This window comes from Dendropsophus ebraccatus, chromosome 12 (assembly GCF_027789765.1).
Source record: "Dendropsophus ebraccatus isolate aDenEbr1 chromosome 12, aDenEbr1.pat, whole genome shotgun sequence".
Lineage (NCBI taxonomy): Eukaryota > Metazoa > Chordata > Amphibia > Anura > Hylidae > Dendropsophus > Dendropsophus ebraccatus.
In genome coordinates this window covers 34,000,675-34,021,113 of record NC_091465.1, presented here as the reverse complement: position 1 = coordinate 34,021,113, position 20,439 = coordinate 34,000,675, and the positions used below count along the sequence as shown (strand labels likewise).

General features: G+C 41.1%; 1 long non-coding RNA gene across 1 annotated transcript; it reads right to left on the bottom strand.

The window, feature by feature from the left end:
- Positions 1-3,194: 3,194 nt before the first annotated feature.
- On the bottom strand, positions 3,195-18,482 carry LOC138770030 (uncharacterized). The gene is made up of 4 exons (XR_011359377.1): positions 18,377-18,482; positions 17,206-17,274; positions 8,018-8,119; positions 3,195-3,321 (listed from the first exon to the last, which is right to left on the bottom strand). It is a non-coding gene; the product is annotated as an uncharacterized lncRNA (long non-coding RNA).
- Positions 18,483-20,439: the final 1,957 nt, after the last annotated feature.

The window sequence follows — 20,439 nt, the reverse complement described above, 5'->3', positions numbered from 1 at the left end:
TGAGGACCTTTATTATTCTCTATGGGGCCGCCAAAAGTTTCCAAGTAAGCCCCATAAAGAATAAATGGAGAGCAGGCCTTGGTGGCTACGTAAAAGTGATGGTCGCACAGGTGTGGTAAGCACTTAATTCATTGCAGGGATAATTGTATCCCTGTTCTTACAATCGGTAGGGACTCCTCGGTTGGGTCCCTTCTGATCCCAATGTATAATTATGCTTATAAGTCTGGTGCATCCGGAGTGGTCCTTTTACCCTCATTGTACCAAAACGGCCATCCCCCTGCTAGTCTAGCAATGCCTCCTAATGAATACTGAGCTGCCCCTTTGCAGTCTCGAGCAGGCTGCTTCTCAGTATTTATTATCGCAATTAGCATAACAGTAAAATGTGTTTTATGTAAATACGGTGCTCCGAGGCGCCATAGTAGAGAGGCCCTGTATCTCTTGGCAGTAACGCCTACTTGGAGGCCCTAACCTGCGCATAGATTCCCTGAGGGCTGAGAGGATATGGCAGACATTACTGCTTTAACAGAAGTTCACACTACTTGAGAGACCGGCCAATCCGTGACCCGTCCGGGACACGGAATGGCTGGCCCCTGCAAAGATCATCCCAGCGGGTACTGCAATACCGGCCAGATAATCTTTCCGGCTGCAGTGTTCTGATGTGGGTGCATCAGCACGCGCCCGCATCAGAACTTCACACAGAACACAATGAAGCTTGCGGCCGGAGCCACTCGCTTCATTGTGTGAACTGACAGGTCTTTTTGCGGCCGTACAAAACTGACATGTCAGTTCTTTGCGGTGCCGTATGGGATTTCAGCTGGAGCGTATACTATGTGTATATGCTCCGGCCGAATCCCATAGCAGATAAGAAAGTGTTCCACACAGTACAAAGTATGGCCGTTGTTGCCAATGGCCTAAATCTGCATTATTATAATAATATAGCACTATATTAGCACTATAAAAGGCAAAGGTGGTTGGAACATTGCCTACGCATGACTTTTGCATTGCAATATTTTTTTTTTACCACCAGATGGATCTACTGTAGTCAAAGAACTGATAGTAGGAAATAAGTCAGTGTGTGGCTGAACCAGATGTCCCCTCAGGATAGAGAAGAAAGATGTGAAGGGTTTCCAAAAGAAGTGGTCTGACGAATGGGCCAGAGTGCTGTTGGAAAGAGGCACTGTTTGCTGCTAAGGAGAAGTTAGACCACATGGGTTGCATAGATTACATGTTTTGGCTTATATAACCATATGGCCTATGCTTGCCAGTGTAAAAGTATTGGTGGGATTAGAGGCTAGACCAGCTTGTCCATCTGAAAGATTGAGAGGGTGTTGTATTTAGGTAGTTGTTGAGGTGCCAGTCTGAATTTATGAATCACCAGAGCAAAAAAATCTGAGATGAAAATGTGAAGGTTTGCATGTTCACGGCTGTGTGTGGTTGGGAGTAATCTGTAGTAGGTAATAACTGTACAGTCACAAGGAACTCTCGAGTAGCTAGGCAGAAAAACACTGGCTGGGGCAACACATTGAGTAACCCATAAGCAAGGCAAGATGAAGGCAGCAGAAAGCATCCCTAAGAACTCATAGCAAAACTATAGGAAACAGCTCCAGGTGCAATCAGACTCTTAGAAGTATCACATGGTCTCTGGCCCTAGTAGACTCATTCAAGTAAAAACAAAACAACACATGCCTCTGTGTGTATTCTGCCACAGTCATGCTTTCCGTCTCAATTGCAATTGCACGTGGTATAGGTGCCCTGCCTTATTACACTCAATTAATCCGGAGATACCTGAGGATTGTTGGCGCTGTGGGGTAGGAAGGGGGACAATAAAAACTGGCGGGGTGTTCACCTTTTGTGGTTAGAATTATCATTGTTAGATGTATTTGGAAATGTTCTGTCCTCAATTTGTTTGTATTGATTGTCTTTCTTCTTGTTTCTTTTAAAAAAAAAAATTTAATAAAGAGAGATTGAACCCAATTGCAATTGCACGTACTACGTGTACTGTGATTTGAGTATACCGTAAAGTGTTTTGCACCACTACTACTATTTTATGAATGCCTGTTAGGGCATATTACACAATTAAGTTACCCTGCAAAATTCTGGAATGTTGAGATGAAGAATGCATAGCTAATATGAGAACCTAGTGTCTAGGCCTTTAAGAAGTTAAATGTCTTTCATTTTAAATGTGTTTATACTCAGAATCCTCATCTGAATTATAGAAAAGATAAGACGATGTCCTCCCCGGAGCCTCATACATCTAGGATTGACTTGTGCTTAGATTCCAAAGCTTCATGCACACCCTTTCCAAGTTACCAGGTTACCCCACCTTCTTGGCCAAAACTGACTTTGGACAGGGATCAGTGCCAGGCCCACCCCTGTAGTGCTAGGTTCACATTGGCTAATATCCCGTCTAAGAGATGATTTAGATCTCCTTCTGATCCAGCAGAATCTCAATAATGTCAACAGCAAATGCTGGGAAATAGTTACTGTGTATTATCTAACTCACTTGGGAGTTCTGGATAACAGGTTTGACACTGGAAATCTATCTATCTATCTATCTATCTATCTATCTATCTATCTATCTATCTATCCTCTACAAGGTCCTGGTTTAAAATTTTGACATTTGAAAAACTTGCAGAGATATCCTTTCCTTGGTTAAACTTGATGGACATGTATGTGTCTTCTTTAGCTTCTACAGCTTAGCACTGCTGTTCACAGTCACCTGCCAATATCTTGTACTGACTGGCTGAGTGGGTAGTTCCTATGTTGTTGTGTTGACATAGGAACCCGAGAGATTTAGAAGTTCGGAGGCTGACAGTGAGTGGTGGTGTCGGGGTGGGGGGTGGGGGGTGTAAGTATAACTTCATTATTATGTTCCCACCACCTCCTGCCCCTACTTTCTCTATTTACCCTAGGAGTAAAGGAGTACCCCCTTTAAATATAAAACATTTGCCTGAATACTCCCACAGTAAACTAAAATAATATATTTTTTTCTTTTTAATACTTTTTACTTTTATGTGTTCTTTTTATCAAGAGCTGTTCATGAGGACTTTATTTTGGGGTATATACTAGGTACTGTTAACATGGATAAGAATATAAATCACATTATTTTGCTCACCAATTGACATAATATGGTCAGTTTATTGTATGGGTTGTATTTGGTTTTGGGTATTATACATAAGTTTATGTTTACAGCTTTGAAACAAACCAAAAAAATAATAAATTAAAAGACCTAAAAGAATCCATTAAAAAAAGTTGCATACCGAAACTCTCTGCAAAAGTGGGGGAGGGGGAGTTGCTCCTTTACGTGCCTGGACACAGTGCCTGCAGCAGAAACCACACAATAAAAAAAATAATAGGATCAGAAAAAAAAATCTAATGATAAAACTAAAAATAAAGATGACCTGCATATCGCAGACCCAAAATCTAATAACATATCCTGTTCTACAATTATCCAACGACCAATGGATGTCTCCACAAATACACTCATAATTGTAATTATTCAAGACATGTAAGATTTGTATTGTATTTGGCGATGATCTGGATCCACACAAGATCTCCATGACAACTGTGCACCTGACAGTAATTGGAAGGGAAGATGTTGTCATCCAATTCCCTCAGGATTGGAACATTAGACTTTGGTTATGTAACTTCAAGTGATCTCAGCAGCAAGTAAGATATTAAACAGCCAGTTTTCATATTTTTTTATGCATACAAAAGGGACTTTTTCTTTGAAATCTCCTTCCAGGCGGTCTACTTTAGCAATGAAAGACAGCAATCACAAACATCAAATCCTAGGTTGGTTCAGGTTATTTTTTAGTTTTTATTAGATTCCTTTTATATTCTTTCAAAACCAATTTTTGAATTTAAGGAGCACCTTAAAGGAGAAGTCCGACAAAATTTTTGTTAAATTATTGTATTGCCCCCCAAAAGATCTACAAATTACCAATATACACTTATTATGGGAAATGCACATAATGGGAGAGATTTATCAAACATGGTGTAAAGTGAAACTCTCAGTTGCCCCTAGCAACCAATCAGATTCCACTTTTCATTCCTCACAGACTCTTGAAAGGTGGAATCTGATTGGTTGCTAGGGGCAACTGAGCCAGTTTCACTTTACATCATGTTTGATAAATCTCCCCCAATGTGTTTTTTTCCCTGCACTTCTGCCTGAAGTCTTGTAATCTTGCTAAAATGGTGATGACCCGCTGGAACTCCGAGAGCTGTGTGGTGGCTGCTGGAAAGGATGATGGCAGGACTGGGCACTGGACCCTGCAACTGAAGACTAGAATGTGTGACCAGGGCAACTGTGTGCCCAGCAGCTGCTGCTGCCCCTGGCACAGTTGTGGTGCCTGTATCCCCATCCCCCGGTATAATACTATTGCCCCTTTAATCGCAGGGCAGTGTTCCCCCCTGCCCCAGGGGATGCTCAGTGTCCCTCAATGTCAATGGCAGCCTGTGTCCCGTGTTGTAGCTGCCCCCACCATAAATACACTCCATTTTCATGCCACCTGGCCATCTGCTTTAGCAATGGCTCTGCCCCCTCCTGCTAATGCCTAATGAAGCCAGGCTGGGCCGGGTATGGAGCAGTGTACCAGCAGGGGGATATGAGGAGTGGAGTCCCGATGGGGGAGCACTCTGATCCCCAGCTCAGCCTGGCTTCATTATGCGGGTCTGCAGTGCAGCCCCAGCAGAGGCAGAGAAAGCCAGAGGGGATAGAGCCAGGACTACGAGCAGACGGCCGGGCAGCATGAGAAGGGAGGCTGTAGTGTATTTATTGCAGCACATGGACTAGAACAAAGGACATGGGGCGCCAGGACACTGAGGGACACTGGGCGTCCCACCTCTTTCAACTGCTTTTAATTTCTTGTCAGGTGAATCAAGGTAAAGCATGATGAAGCCTGAACTGATAGTTATACCACTATATATTAATAATTAATATATTTATTATTTTCATGTCTATGGTGGGTCTGTATCTTGCTGTTGCGGTGAGCTGTTGCATTTTTCTGTGTTTTTATGTGTTTGTAATTTCAGCCATGGCAACGTGCTCCTGCCTAGTGTGAACAGTGTTCTAGGAGAGCTGACCAATTTTTTTTCCTTTTTTTTCTGTGTTCCAGTTGGGGGAGTGGCTGCCTCTATTTGGTCGTGCACTCCACCTGTCTCACCCAGGTGGTGCAATTATTTTTGCAGGTATTAGACGGATCTTGCATGCCCAGAGCATAGGCGTATTATACGCCATGGAGAGGCCATAGTGTACATACAGTGTAGGGTCTGCCTCGATATGAGTCCACCTTATCGTGGTGAGGCAGTTTACGCTGTTTGCAAATAGTAACCAAGAGACTCATTATTTTTGTGGGAATTTTTTGGGCAGTTGGGGGGGCTGCTTTTAATTATTTTCATGTCTATGGTGGGTCTGTATCTTGCTGTTGCGGTGAGCTGTTGCATTTTTCTGTGTTTTTGTGTTTTAATAATTAATATAGTTTGGGTTGACAATTTTGTTAAAAAAACATTTTCTGATATCTGAGTACCCATTTAAATCTCCTACAATCAACTGTGAACAGTATTATTGAAAGGTTAAGGTGTTCGGCAATCACAGTTGCACCAGGGGGGCATTTTCCTGTGCCTATGCTCAATGTATATAGTGGCCCTCCTTTAAAATGCATATTATGCCGGGTGGAAGTGTAACTGTTGCGAGGTTCAGCCGCATGTGGTACAAAGCCTCATCCACACACTGTGAAAAAAAATCTCCTCAAAATTAATGTTAAAATGATCAATGCTTTATGTACACTTTCCACTGAGGATTTTGGTGCAATCCACAGTATTTCCTCAGTTCAGTTTAATGAAAAGGTGTGTACTGTACCTTTAAGTGATCTAGAGGTTTAAGTAGATTTCAATGTATTTCTTAGCTTTCTTTTTCTCCAGTTCCATTGGAGATTATAAATATGGGCCACTCAACTCATTTCACTGTTACCATTTTATACTATATTTATGGATATTGGTTAATTATTTCTCATATATGGCTGACTTCATGTATTCATCCTTTATAGTGTATACAACTCTTAATCTCTAATTTCCATTGCTATGTAGAAGAAGCCTGTAGTGAGCGGAGGCTCTGACCCCCTCCTTATCTCTCACTCACAGCGTCCTCTACCTGAGATTGATCTCAAGCACATAGTAGCCATCAATAAATTTGATTTTCCATGTAATTCTGGCAGGGAAAATTTAATTGACGCTCGCCCACACTATTGCTTGGCTAAGAGAAAAAAAATATTAAGAAGTCCAAGTGCCATTACATATGATTGTTAATAAGTGTCAAGTAATATAGCTAGATCATTTTGAATTATGTAATACATTGCTGGTCAATGAGTTCAAGGGGCCCAACCAGACGTACTTAGAACGTAACAAACAAGAGCGGTACACATGAGATACACACAAGCCACACAAGTGCAGCACACGTAACAGACACATACACCAGACAAGCATGGCACACACATAGAAAGTATGGCACATACAACAGACATACACATAGCCAAGCATGGTGCATACAACAGACATATACACATAGACAAGCACAGCACACACAACAGACATATACACATAGACAAGCACATCACACACAACAGACATACACATAGACAAGCATATCCCACACAACAGACATACTGTTTACACCTAGACAAGCACAGCACATACAACAGACATATACACATAGACAAGCACAGCACACACAACAGACATACACATAGACAAGCACAGCACACACAACAGACATACACATAGACAAGCACATCACACACAACAGACATACTGTATACACATAGACAAGCACAGCACACACAACAGACATACTGTATACACATAGACAAGCACAGCACACAACAGACAAGCACAGCACTCTTAACAGACACATACACTTATCAGATGAGTACAGCACACAACAGTCAGACAGACAGACAGAGACACATACACACACACACACACACACACACACACACACACATCTGTGGAGTGGTACAACAGATGTATACTGGCAGAGAAGGCTATGGCTTCTCTTAAATGTGCAAGAGAGGGATTACATTGCTGTACTACTCCCCTCATGGCACAAACCTCATAGTAAATATATACTATATCTATAGTATGTAATAGAATAAATAGAATGGATACCAAATCATAAGAGAACCCTGCAAGCATTTATATCTCCAGTGAATAATAAGTTAATTACAAGAATAAAAAGCTTTGATTCATAGGGTGCAAAATATCTAGAAATTAGATAAAAAAAAAAGATCACATTAGAAAAATTTTAACTATGTGAAAAATAACTAAAACAGTGCAACTATATACACAACGAAAATGTTTACAATTAGGGATAAGTGAATTTACAGTAATGACAAAGCCAAGTACTTGTCAGCCGGCTGCCTTTGAACTCGATGCCGCTCCTTGCTGCTCTGCTCCTGGGCTGGATGAGAGCTGGATCCATTCCTGGGAAACTTTCTTCTCTCAGTTTCCCAGGATTGGATTCAGCCTTTTCTCTGTACCCGAAGAGGAGCGGCACAGAGTTCAAAGACAGCCAGCTGATGAGCCGACCGCCAAGACTAGTGAAGTGCTTCACTCCTTAAGGCTATGTTCCCACTTAGTAAGACACCGCGTCCCAGAATGGCCGATGTCAGAAAAGATCATCCCGGCCGGTACTGCGGTACTGGCCGGATGATCTTCACTGCTGCTGAATTAGCATCCTGTCAACTGACAGGTTTTCTGCAGCTGCTATTCATTGAATAGCAGCCGCAGAAAACTGACATGTCAGTTTCTTTCGCCATCGCTAGGGATCTCAGCCAGAGTGTATACCATGTGTATACACTCCGGCCAGAATTCCTTAGAAGGTACCACTACGTAAGTTCCATAGTAATTATGGTCGTAATTACGGAACTTACGCAGTGGGAACATGGGCTAACACTGTAAATTTGCTCATCCCTATTTACAATTAATGTACCATATACTCCAAGGAGGAGATTTATCAAACCTTGTGTAAAGAAACGGCAGCCAATCAGCTTCTTTCTTTCATGTGTAAAAGTTCTCTGTAAAATGAAGGCTGGAGTCGGATTTGCTGCTATAGGCATCTGATCTATTGATGGAGAAATGGAGAAAAAGGTATTTTAGGAGATGTATATAAAAAAAAAAAAAAAAAAAGTCAAAATGCCAAACCATAAATCGGGAGGTTGACAAAAATCTTGATTCTTCCAGAATAAAATCTTCACGACCAGTATGACCTTATGCTTGTATCATACAACGACATGTCTTTTAAAGATAATGAAGGGAACACCTGCTATGACTTAAAGGGTCTGTATACTGGTTGCTTCCTCGCTGTGGAGTTACACATAGTCATGTACCATTGCCTCTCTGATATATCATGCCGTCTGGTTTTATTCGCAGTTTTTTTTTTTTCTTTTTATCACCGTTCATGATTGCTTTTGCATTGTCTAATTAATAAAGATGACATTTATTTTACTTGTAACTTCTGTTCTTTGTAGAATTGAAGGTTACTACCTAGTTACAGCCGAGACTCCTGATCTGTAATCTAATGTGGTCTCTGTTTCCCCAACAGCTTTGGTGTCTCCGGAGTTATATATAGATGAATGATCACAACGTCTGCAGCCTTCCCATCACTTGTTCGCCTTGTAATTACTGTATCTATCCATCTCTACTCTTGATATTTTCTTTTTTGAAAGCGCAGCATGAGACTGAGAGACACTTGTTAACTCCTTGAGTATCAGAGGATGAGGCAATGATATGTATATAAACAGATGGTGGAGCAAATTATTATTATTATTTTTGTGAGTGTATTTTTGTGAGAGTATTTTATGTAAGTGCATTGTGTATAGTCAACAGGTTGAAGGGGTTTCTTGCTCCCTAACTATGGTAGACCAGTTCTACCGTTTTTACATACACCAAAAAATAAGACTTAGCTTAATTCTACAGACTTTTTGGTGTAGGCTTCAAATATAAGCCCTACCCCAAAAATAAGCACTAGTTGAAGTCAGCTGACCAGATTCCTGACACTGAGTGCTTAGCATCAGCCAATCAGTGCCAGACTTGCTATGCTCCACCCCCATCTGTTCTATATAAGCAGCAGGGGAGGCAGGAATAGTGAAAAGATGCTCATTGGGAACATTAAATGTGTGTGTGTGTGTGTGTGTGTATGTGAACCAATTACAGAAGGGGTATAATTTAATTATGGGGCCTATGTTCAGAGGTGGGTATACAGTATAGAAGAATGACTACAGATCGTATATATATATTGCATAGATTTTTAGTATTCTGAAGATTTGTAATACTACATGAATTTTTGCATTCTCCGATATGTTACAGTGTGCAAATGAGTTCACCATAAATCTTTGCACATGGTAAATGTGTACTTAAAGGAGAAGTCCAGTGATCTACTAAAGGCGGCAGCTGGCAGGGGGGAAATTGATTACAAGTAGGAACTTACCTCTCCCCATGGCTGCAGTGAGCAGTGGGACCTGCCACAGGGCCCCCGCCAGACCCTGGGATCTCCGGCACTGACACGTCACAGCCCGACTGATGGACTGCCCGCTCAGCCAATCAGTGACTTTGGTGGGTCGCGCTCCAGTCACTGATTGGCTGAGCTGATCAGCCAGGACAGGCCTCATCACAACTTGGGGGAAAATGCCTTCTGGCAGGGGTCGCACGGCTGCTCCCACTGCTGACCGCAGGCACTGGGTGAGGTAAGTCCCTACTTGTAATCAATTTCCCCCCTACCCATGCCGGCTGCCGCATTCGTTGAACTTCTCCTTTAACACGTTTCTCTTTTTGAACCACATTTTATTAGCTAGCAGCTTAGTTCACCAGCTGCATTCAAGGGCCACACTGTAAAGCATCAGTATTCCAACAATAGCCAGCCACATTCCAGAGCCCCATTGTAAGATGTGAACATTCCATCAACAATAGCCAGCCGCATTCCAGGGCCCCATTGTTAGATGTAACCATTCCATCAACATTAGCCAGCCACATTCCAGGGCCCCATTGTGAAACATCAGTATTCCATCAACAATAGACAGCAGCCCTTTAGGGCCCATATGGGGACATGTTAGCATTCTGCCATAGTAGCTAGCTGCTCAAATCTAGAAATGTGCAAGGAATGGCAGCTTAGATTTTTATCAGCAAACCAGCATTCCTATATAGTGTCCTATACTGTAAAAAGTACAGATGTAGCATGTTTCAGTTTGACACTTAATATATTTGAAACCATGATGCAGCAAACTGTATTGTATGTGCCATGTTAAACATCAACTTAACTCCATGTGTCTTGTTTTAACCAGTATTTAAAAATCTCAAGTCTTCCAATACTTATCAACTGCTATATGCCCTGCAGGAAGTGGTGTATTCTTTCTAGTCTGACACAGTGCTCTCTGCTGCCACTTCTGTTTGTGAAACAGCAGGAAATCCTCATCAAAAAACCGTTTCTACTTTGGACAGTTCCTGTCACGGACAGAGGTGGCAGCAGAGAGCACTGTGTCAGACTGGAAATGATGCAACACTTCCTGCAGGACATACAGAAGCTCATAAGTACTGGAAGACTTGAGACTTGAGATATTTAAAAAACAGAAGTAAATTACTAATCCATTTAAGTTTCGGACACCAGTTGATTTAAAAAAAAATTAAAAATAAAATTGGAATACCCCTTTAATGTTATGTAACTGTAAGTCCTTTACATATTCTGTCTAATTGGTTTATTCTTAAAATAAAATTTTATTGAAATAAAATTACATATATATATATATATATATATATATATATATATATATATATATTATTATTATTTTTTTTTTTTTTTTTGATAACCGGTGTCAAATGCAATTGCAACAAGCAATGGGTATACTACACAGGCTTCAAGTTACAATGATATATGGATTTCAACAAGCATGTTGAATGATACAGGTTCTATTTTACTATACATCATTGTTCATAAGAGAAGGAATTTCTATTGATCTTATATTTGGGTTCCTGACATTTGTTTCCTGAAAAATATGTTTTTCCCCATAAATAAACCTTAATTAAATCAAAATATACAATGACCTAGTTACCCCTCTACCACTGCCGTAGCTTCCAGGACATGCTAACACATATTTTTCGCTTATTACTTCTGTGCCTGGAAAGGTTACAGGCTAAGTAACACATACTGTGGCTCCAGTCCGTAGCAATTTTGTCTAACTGGACAGTTATTCAATATTCTGTCTACATGAAACATGACAAATATGTGTCTGGACCATTTATTGGACAAGTCTGTATAAAAGCAATAAGTGCATGGGCGGCTAAAGGCGTATGTGTTTAACCCAAATATGTTGAACTGGACAAATGATTCTAAATTATACCTGTCACTCAAATTCCAGTTTAAGCATGACCAACATGATATCTTGTTCTTTTAAAATTATAACACTTAGAAGCAAATAAAATAAAATAAATAAATAAACAATTTATATGTCAATCTGCTGATGGCTGAAAAGTTAACATTATTTTAAGTATAATGAAGAAATTTGGAAATCTACTTTGATGGTATTGTCAGGAGTTGCGCGGTAATCTCCTGGCACCGCCAGAGTGTGCTGCCGGCCTGTCAGATGGCGGTGTCCTTAGCCACCACACTGTGACCTGGGCTCTCCGGTCAGGTGCTCAGCTGTATTTTCAGTAATGCTGACTGGCAGGTTCAGCTTTTTTTTTTTGGAGGCTGAAGTCCCAGGCCCCAATCAGGTCTGGGGCTTGGACTTCACCTCCCATATCCCTGTGTTTTTCCCCTCCCTCCTTGCCTGCAATAGTGCCTCAGACCCTCTTGACCTAGCGTTTGTTCATGCATTGTGTTACTGGTATATTGACTTTCTGACTTTTGACTCTTGACTTCTCTATTGGTTTACGTTTTTGTGCTACACTGCCCATTAGTTATTGTTCCCGACCCCTGACTCTAATTTATTGTGTTTTTGTCTGTCTTGTCTTCGTTCAGTGTTCACTTATACAGGTAAGGGACTGTTGACCAGTTGTCCGCTCCCACCTAGGGCAGTTGAGGCAATTAGGCAGAGACAGCAGGTGCCGGCATTAGGGCAGCACCTATCCTTTGTTGTCTAGTTCCCTTCTCTGACAGGTGTATGGATGTAAAGACCCATGGTGGGTGCTTCAGGACTGGAACAACGTGTTTCAGGGCCCTAGGCAGAGAAAGTAAATACAAAATACAAAAAAACACATATATAAAAACCATAACAAATATATTTTTTTAACATTTAATACTAGACAGTCATGAATTATTGTTATTAATATAGGAAAGTGGGAGGTGGGTGGAGCTATTGATCACTGCTGAGTGAGGTTCGGAGGCGGTGCTATTGATCAGTGTCAGACTGGAGCGCCTTATATTATAATGTATAATAATGTATTATAATGAATTTCAGAGTACCACAGTGTGTATTATAATAAATTTCAGGAGGACATAAGGGGAGATTTATCAAACATGGTGTAAAGTAAAACTGGCTTAGTTGCCCCTAGCAACCAATCAAATTCCACCTTTCATTCCTCACAGACTCTTTGGAAAATGAAAGGTGGAATCTGATTGGTTGCTAGGGGCAACTGAGCCAGTTTCACTTTACACTATGTTTGATAAATCTATCCCATAGTGTTTATTAATGGATTTCCTGGGATTATGTTTTGTATTACAATAAAGGAAACAAAGAACTGTTTTTTGGGGTACAGTGCATGGAAATATTCAGTGGGCACAGTGTGTGGAATTGTTGTGGCACTAGTCTGAAGCCTGGCGCCCCCTGCCCTGAACCACTAGATGGCACCCTAGGCTACTGCCTACCCTTGCCTATGCTAAGAAAACTAAAAAATAAATTAGAAAAATTTTTTACAAAATCATATCAGATATTAAAACCAGGGAAACATTATGATATAATAAATACACAAAAATAATTACAAGTCTGTTGTTTAAAACCTACAGTAGAGCCGGCCATGAACTCGATATTTTGGATGGCTGAGAAGGATGATCTAGGCCATTTTCTGCCAACTGTTGGCACATTTGTGTGACATTAATAGGCTTGACAAATGCCAAATGAAGGCATATATCTGTGGAAAAGTTAATCTACCGCGTAAAATCTTTTTTGGTTGTTGTCAGTTACTGTTGCTGGAAAATTGTTTTTGCCAAAGGACAGATCTGTATCCCATTAATGGAAGCCCAAACCAGGTCACAGATTAGGGTAGAAATGAATTATTGATTTGTCATTTTAACCTATGGCAGTGTCAAAATGAGAAAATTCTCAGGTTGATGAAGAACAATACGGCTATGTTCACACACAGTAAAATAAAAAGAAAATATGGCTGTAGAATAGGAATAAAACGCGTCTGTACTTATTATAATGTGCTACATTAAAGGGACAGTCTGGAGATTCTTTTCTTTCAAATCAACAGCTATTAAAAAGTTATGTAGATTTGTAAATTACTTCTATTAAAAAAGAAAAATCATTGCAAATACTTATTAGCTGCTGTATGTCCTACAGGAAGTTGTGTATTTTTTTTTCCAGTCTGGCACAGTGCTCTCTGCTGCCCCCTCTGTCCCTGTCAGGAACTGTCCAGAGAAGAAGAGATTTTCTTTGGGGATCTTGACAGTACCTGTTACGGACAGAGGTGGCAGCAGAGAGCACCGCATCCGATTGAGAAGAATACATCACTTCCTGCATGTAGAAGCTGACAAGTACTGGAAGAGGAGATTTTTAAGTAGAACTAATTTACAAATCTACAGTATATAACTTTCTGACACCAGCTGATTTAAAAACATTTTTTCCCTCTGGAGTACCCCTTTAATGTCTATAGAAAAAATGTTTTGCGCTGTGTGCAGACAGCTTTTTTCCATAGACTTTAATGTAGCACATTATTAGTTAAAAATACAGCCATGTTTTATACCTATTCTATTGCATTATTTTGTTTTTATTTTACTCTATGTGAACATTGCCTAAGTCTGCAATCCTTAAAGGGGTTTTACCCTAGTGACAACTCATTACCAATCCACAGGATACATGATAAGCATATGATTAATGCGGGTCTAATGGCTTTAACCCCTACAGAGTTCCTGAGTAATTAAATATGTGGTTGAGTATGTGCATTGCTGGCAGAGATAGCAAAATGGTGTCTGGCAGTCATGTAGAGTTTAAATGGTATGGAAGAATGGAGTACTCACATCCCCCATTCTCGTGATTGGACCCCCACTGATAAGACACTTAGCACTTATCCTATGAATAGGTAATAAGTTCTCTTTATTGGAAAACCTCTTTAGGGTAAAACTAGAGATGAGCAAAGCGAATCTGGCGAATTTCGTTTAGCAGCGAATCGGGCATTAAATTTGCTTTGCAAATTCACTAAACATGGCAGCCTCAATAGCAGCCGCACATATGAGCTTACAGATCTGCCTTTTGGCAGGAGCAATGATTATCCATAATCCCTTGTGCCCGTCCAATCAGCTGCAAACCCCACTGTGATGTCAGCAACCCCCATCACCCTCTATATAAGGAGATTGGCCTCCTGGAGGCGGACAGTCGGCTGTGTATTGGGGGGGGGGGGGGCATCAGAAGCAACGTGAGAAAATATTACTTTACTGAAAGAGTAGTAGATGCTTGGAACAAACTTCCAGCAGATGCGGTTGTTAAATCTACAATAACAGAATTTAAACATGCCTGGGATAAACATATTTCTATCCTAAGATAATAAGAATGAAAATACTAAAAGGGCAGACTAGATGGACCCAGTGGTCTTTTTCTGTTGACAATCTTCAATGTTTCTATGTATAGTGGAGAGCAGGTTGCAGCAGGGAGAGAAATACAGAGAGATAGGGACAGAGAGGAGAGTAGGATGAATTGTGGGGGGTTTTCTGTGGAAGCAGTGAAGCCATTGTCCAGTATACCAAGTAACTGGGTGACTGTTGTTCATTATACCAAGTCACTGGGTGCTGGATGTACATTATAGGAAGTCACTGGGTGCTTGTTGTGCATAATAGGAAGTCACTGGGTGCTGGGTGTGCATTATAGAGAGTCACTGGGTGCTGGGTTTGCATTATAGGAAGTCACTGGGTGCTGGGTGTGCATTATAGGAAGTCACTGGATGTTGGATGTGCATTATAGAAAGTCGCTGGGTGTGCATTATAGGAAGTCATTGGGTGTTGGGTGTGTATTATAGGAAGTCACTGGGTGCTGGGTGTGCATTATAGGAAGTCGCTGGGTGTGCATTATAGGAAGTCACTGGGTGCTGGGTTTGCATTATAGGAAGTCACTGGGTGCTGGGTGTGCATTATAGGAAGTCATTGGGTGTTGGGTGTGTATTATAGGAAGTCACTGAGTGCTGGGTGTGCATTATAGGAAGTCACTGAGTGCTGGGTGTGCATTATAGGAAGTCACTGGGTGCTGGGTGTGCATTATAGGAAGTCACTGGGTGCTGGGTGTACATTATAGGAAGTCACTGAGTGCTGGGTGTGCATTATAGGAAGTCACTGGGTGCTGGGTGTGCATTATAGGAAGTCACTGGGTGCTGGGTGTACATTATAGGAAGTCACTGGGTGCTGGATGTGCATTATAGGAAGTCACTGAGTGTTGGGTGTGCATTATAGGAAGTCGCTGGGTGTGCATTATAGGAAGTCACTGGGTGCTGGGTGTGCATTATAGGAAGTCATTGGGTGCTGGGTGTGCATTATAGGAAGTCGCTGGGTGTGCATTATAGGAAGTCACTGGGTGCTGGTTGTGCATTATAGGAAGTCACTGGGTGCTGGGTGTGCATTATAGGAAGTCACTGGGTGCTGGGTGTGCATTATAGGAAGTCACTGGGTGCTGGGTGTGCATTATAGGAAGTCACTGCGTGCTGGGTGTGCATTATAGGAAGTCACTGGGTGCTGGGTGTGCATTATAGGAAGTCACTGGGTGCTGGATGTGCATTATAGGAAGTCACAGTGAGCACAGTGTCCGTCCAGTAACTCACTGGATGCTCATTTATTAATGTCCACTGCTGTCCTGGGAGAAAATTGATATTAGGCTACTGATCCACCAACGACCTCCATTTGTCCATTAACTTCCATAATAAAAAAAAAAAAACGGATCGAAACGGATCCGTTTTTATTAACAGACACAAAAGTAGTGTTGACACTACTTTTGTGTCCGTTAAAAAAACGGATCCCTTTTTTTTTATTTTTTTTTTTATATATAATGGAAGTCAATGAAAAAGCAGATCAAAACGGATGCACACAAATGCATGTTTTTTTTCATCCGTTTTTCATGAAAAACACGGATAGCTAAAACGCAGTGTAAACCTAGCCTTATACCATAACTATTGGTCATTCTAAGATGATGCAATATACCAGTTGATGATGCAATACTGATGATGCAAACTTTTCCTAGTATTGTATCACAGGCTGTGAGAAGTATAGAAAGTACGTCGTTATCTTGAAAATTAGAGGCAATTTCAAAATTTCGATCTCAGCACCCCAAAATTTGTTGCGTTCAACTGTTTTCATGTCGGAACCTTTTTGGCTGTTGACCAGTGTTATTGACCAGAGATTTTTTGAGAGCTCTATAAATATGCCCTCTCCCCCATGTGCTCCATATTAATACCGTTCTTGGCAATGATTTTCATCAGGATTCCCGCTCCATCCAGAATGTTTTGTCTTCACAGCCAAATCCATTTATGTTGAACCAATCGGCGTGTTTAATTGCATTCTCTCTACGGAGATCAAATATTGATCAAACTAAAATATATATCTAATTTGCCCTCGTGTTATTGTTCTCTAACCTAACAGGAATTCACTCTGGAGACGTCCATTTCATTCCTTGTTTGAAAGCTCTCATTAGGATATATGTAAAGAACTTCTGAGTGTGTTATGTAACAATCAATTCACATTTTGTAAACCTACCAAACCAATTATCTTTTTGGCATTGAAAGTCTGTTTTTCCCGCTCGCTGGACACAGAGCTCCTGTTTACAATAATTCCTTAGTGTTTGGGATAGAATGATTAATATTACTTTTTGCTCATACTAATAAGGATAACCAGGCAGTTCCTCCAATATCCATATGCTTCAGTTGGTTCCTCGACTGATCTAAGCCATGACTGTTAAAGAAAAAGCGACGGATCATTGGCAATGCACAGAAGTAAACGGATCGGCTTTCGGGAATTTAAATTACCTTCATGGCTTGATTAAGAATTGGCTTGTGGTTTGGATGAGTGGCTGTTTTGGAGTACCTTTCAGTTCTCTGTTATAGAAAGATAAAAACTATATTAAGAACGTTTAAAGCTTATGTGCCAACTGGCAGCTGGAGATGAGCCGTAATAATTGTATGTGGCCTTAACCCGGCTTGTGGTTTTTTTTTATATGTAGTTTTGGATGAGATCAAACGTAATTTTACTAGACAGCAAATATGAGGTTGAAATCACCGTACTGCTTTAACCTCTCAGTAATTCAAAATCAAATTTGACTTTTTGGGTTCACTCCTGGCAAAATGGCCAAGAAACGGAAGTTATGGCCATTGATTTGCTGAGTGGGCATTTTTGGCGTGTTTCTCCCTACTTCCTACTGACACACAGGAAATACCTGCCCGGGTCTCTATCCTCGGGTCTCTATTCGGACTAATGATTGGCTGAATGAACATTTCCTGCATGAAGATCCCCACTTCTTATGGACAAACAGGAAATGGCTGTCAATTATTGCCTTAAGTGGACATTGGAAGAGAAATAGTAAGGGATCGGTAAGATAATTCTTATAATTTTTACTATTCTTTTTTTAATAACCAGTTAAAAAAATTTATTTAGGCTATGTTCACACAATGTATTTTTACGGCCGTTGTTTCTGATTGCAACAGCGGCCGTAGTTAATACGAGAAAATACGTTGCCCGTTGTCTATGGGATCCCGGCCTGAGCGTATACACATAGTATACGCTCCGGCCGGGACCCTTGCGGCGCTGTAAACAACTGACATGTCAGTTTTCTGCGGCCGCTATTCAGTGACTAGGGGCCGCAGAAAACCATGTCAGTGCACACTGTGGAGCGAGAAGCCGGCAGGCAGTGAGGAGTTCTGATGCGAGCGCGCACAAATGCCCCCGCATCAGAACTCTGCGGGCCGAAAGATCACCCGGCTGGTACTGCAGTAGCGGCCGGGATAATCTTTTCAGAGACAGGCTGATCCGTGACTTGGCCGGGTAACGGAATGGCCAGTCTCTTACGCCATGGCCTTACCCTGCCAGACAACCCCTTTAAATTTGCATTTCAAACCTTGTATATAAATACCCTGTCTATAGCAGAGTGGTTTGTGAACACATTTCCTCGTAGCTACCCCCCCCCCCAGGCATCTGCCCTACCTGATTGTGTGATCATTTACTTCAAGATGGTTTTGCTTGGTCCAGACATGGCTGAATTGACACTTGCTTAGTTTTCAAAAAGGAACAAAAAGGCAACATCTTAGAGTAAGCCTAAAATAAAAATTAAATTGTACATATAAGTAGAGTAATTGTTATTGTGTTGCACAATTGTTGCATATATTAACTTTCCTATGTAAAGCTATTATTTTTTTTTATTTTAGAAAATCGTGTTAAAATCAATATAGCCACTACTAAAGGTCCAAGGCGGTCACTCAGCCGTGTAAATTGAAAATCTAAGTAGAAAGAAAACAATAAATGCTTTAGGTATTTGTTGCTTAGGACATTAGAAAAGGTAAGTGACAATCCCCGTAAAGCTGTAACAGCAGCCAATGGCAGCAATCTTTTTTAGAGACAGAATAATAACTAGAAACATTGCACCTTGACAGGAGTTTTACATATAGATTTATACACATTTTTGGGTGGAAATGTCTGATACATTAAAAGGTTTTCCGTTAGCAATCATTGGAAAATGCATCAGATCATGTGGTTAGGCCATAGTGAACATTATGACTGGCATGTAATTCACATACAAACACTAGGAAGGGATATGCGGGGGCTAGTAACTGGGGCATAGTGGATATTTATAGGGGTACTCTGCTCATTTTAAACTATAAATATGTTGCTGAACACAACAGATAGGCTATTCGTACCTTTATATGCTCCACCAGTGCCCTCTTGCGTCATCTTGGGGTACAAGGCTGAGCGATTCTGCCTTCACTTTGAGACAGATTTGCCTACTCAGCCAATCACTGGCTCCATAGCCATCTCATCTCAGTCAATGATTGGTTGAGCGGGCTGTCACTGCTTAGATGAATCTGTCTCAGAAGTGGAGGCAGGATCCTTCTAGCCAGGGACCCGAAGCTGGAGTCCTGGGTTCAAATCCCATCGAGGGCAACATCTGCAATGAGTTCTCTCCTGGTTTGGTTAGGTTTCCTCTGGATTTCCTCCCACACCCAAAAACATACAGATAGGCCAATTTAGATTTGTGATCCCTAATGCAGATAGATACTGAAATTGATTAACTATGTAAAGTGCTGCAAATAAGATAAAACCGTTAATATTTGATGACGTTGGAGGACACGGGGGAGCAAAGAAGTGTATCGTCACACGTACTGGGTTCACAGCGTATTTTACGCTGTGAGTTTGCAGCGAAATTCGCTGTGAATCCTGGTAGTGTGAAGTTCAATGGGGTTATATATCCGTAGTGGAATTTTCATTGCAGCCCCCGGCCTGGAGCATACATTATCTGCTTGGTGCCGTTGATGGGGACCAAGGGGAGCCGGGAGCCTCACACACAGCCGCAGCGCCATGAAATCCACTGCCTTTCTGGTACGTGTGAAGGTACCCCAAAAGTTTAAGATGAGTGGAATACCCCTTTGAGTATAATTCAAGTGTATCATTTTTATGCTCCATTGTGAATCTATGAAGTTGCACTGGGATGCAAATGACAATGAGCCAGGAAGTGAAGCTCTCAGACGAACAATTTATTCTATTTATTTATATATTTAAATTGGTATTGGTAATGTTTTGCATCTACAGTGAGCCTTTCTTGAACTGTTCTTGGTAAAACCAGATCCTACAGTAACTATTTTGCAGACATTTTACTATAGTTAAATAGTTTGTTTGAAAATTTTTTTTTGAAAAATATTTAACTGCGGCATGTTAAAGGGAACCCATTATCCATATTATGCTGTCCCTGTTAAAGGTATCACAATATAGTGAAAGACATGTTGTTTTTCAGCAGTTTGTCACTCCTTCCTGTGTGTTAAACAGTAAGGCTACCTTACTTTGAGCACACACATATATCACCAAGAAATGAGTCTACCATATTCATTAGGCGGCACTGTCCCCACCTGCCTGCCAGTGACGGACAGGCTTTTCCCTTTATGCATTGATTAGGAAAGCCACTGGTCAGCGGAGACAGTGCCACCTAATGAATACACAGAAGTCAACTCTCACGGCGGCATGTGCTGTCTGTGGGCTTTACAAAGTAACATTAAAAT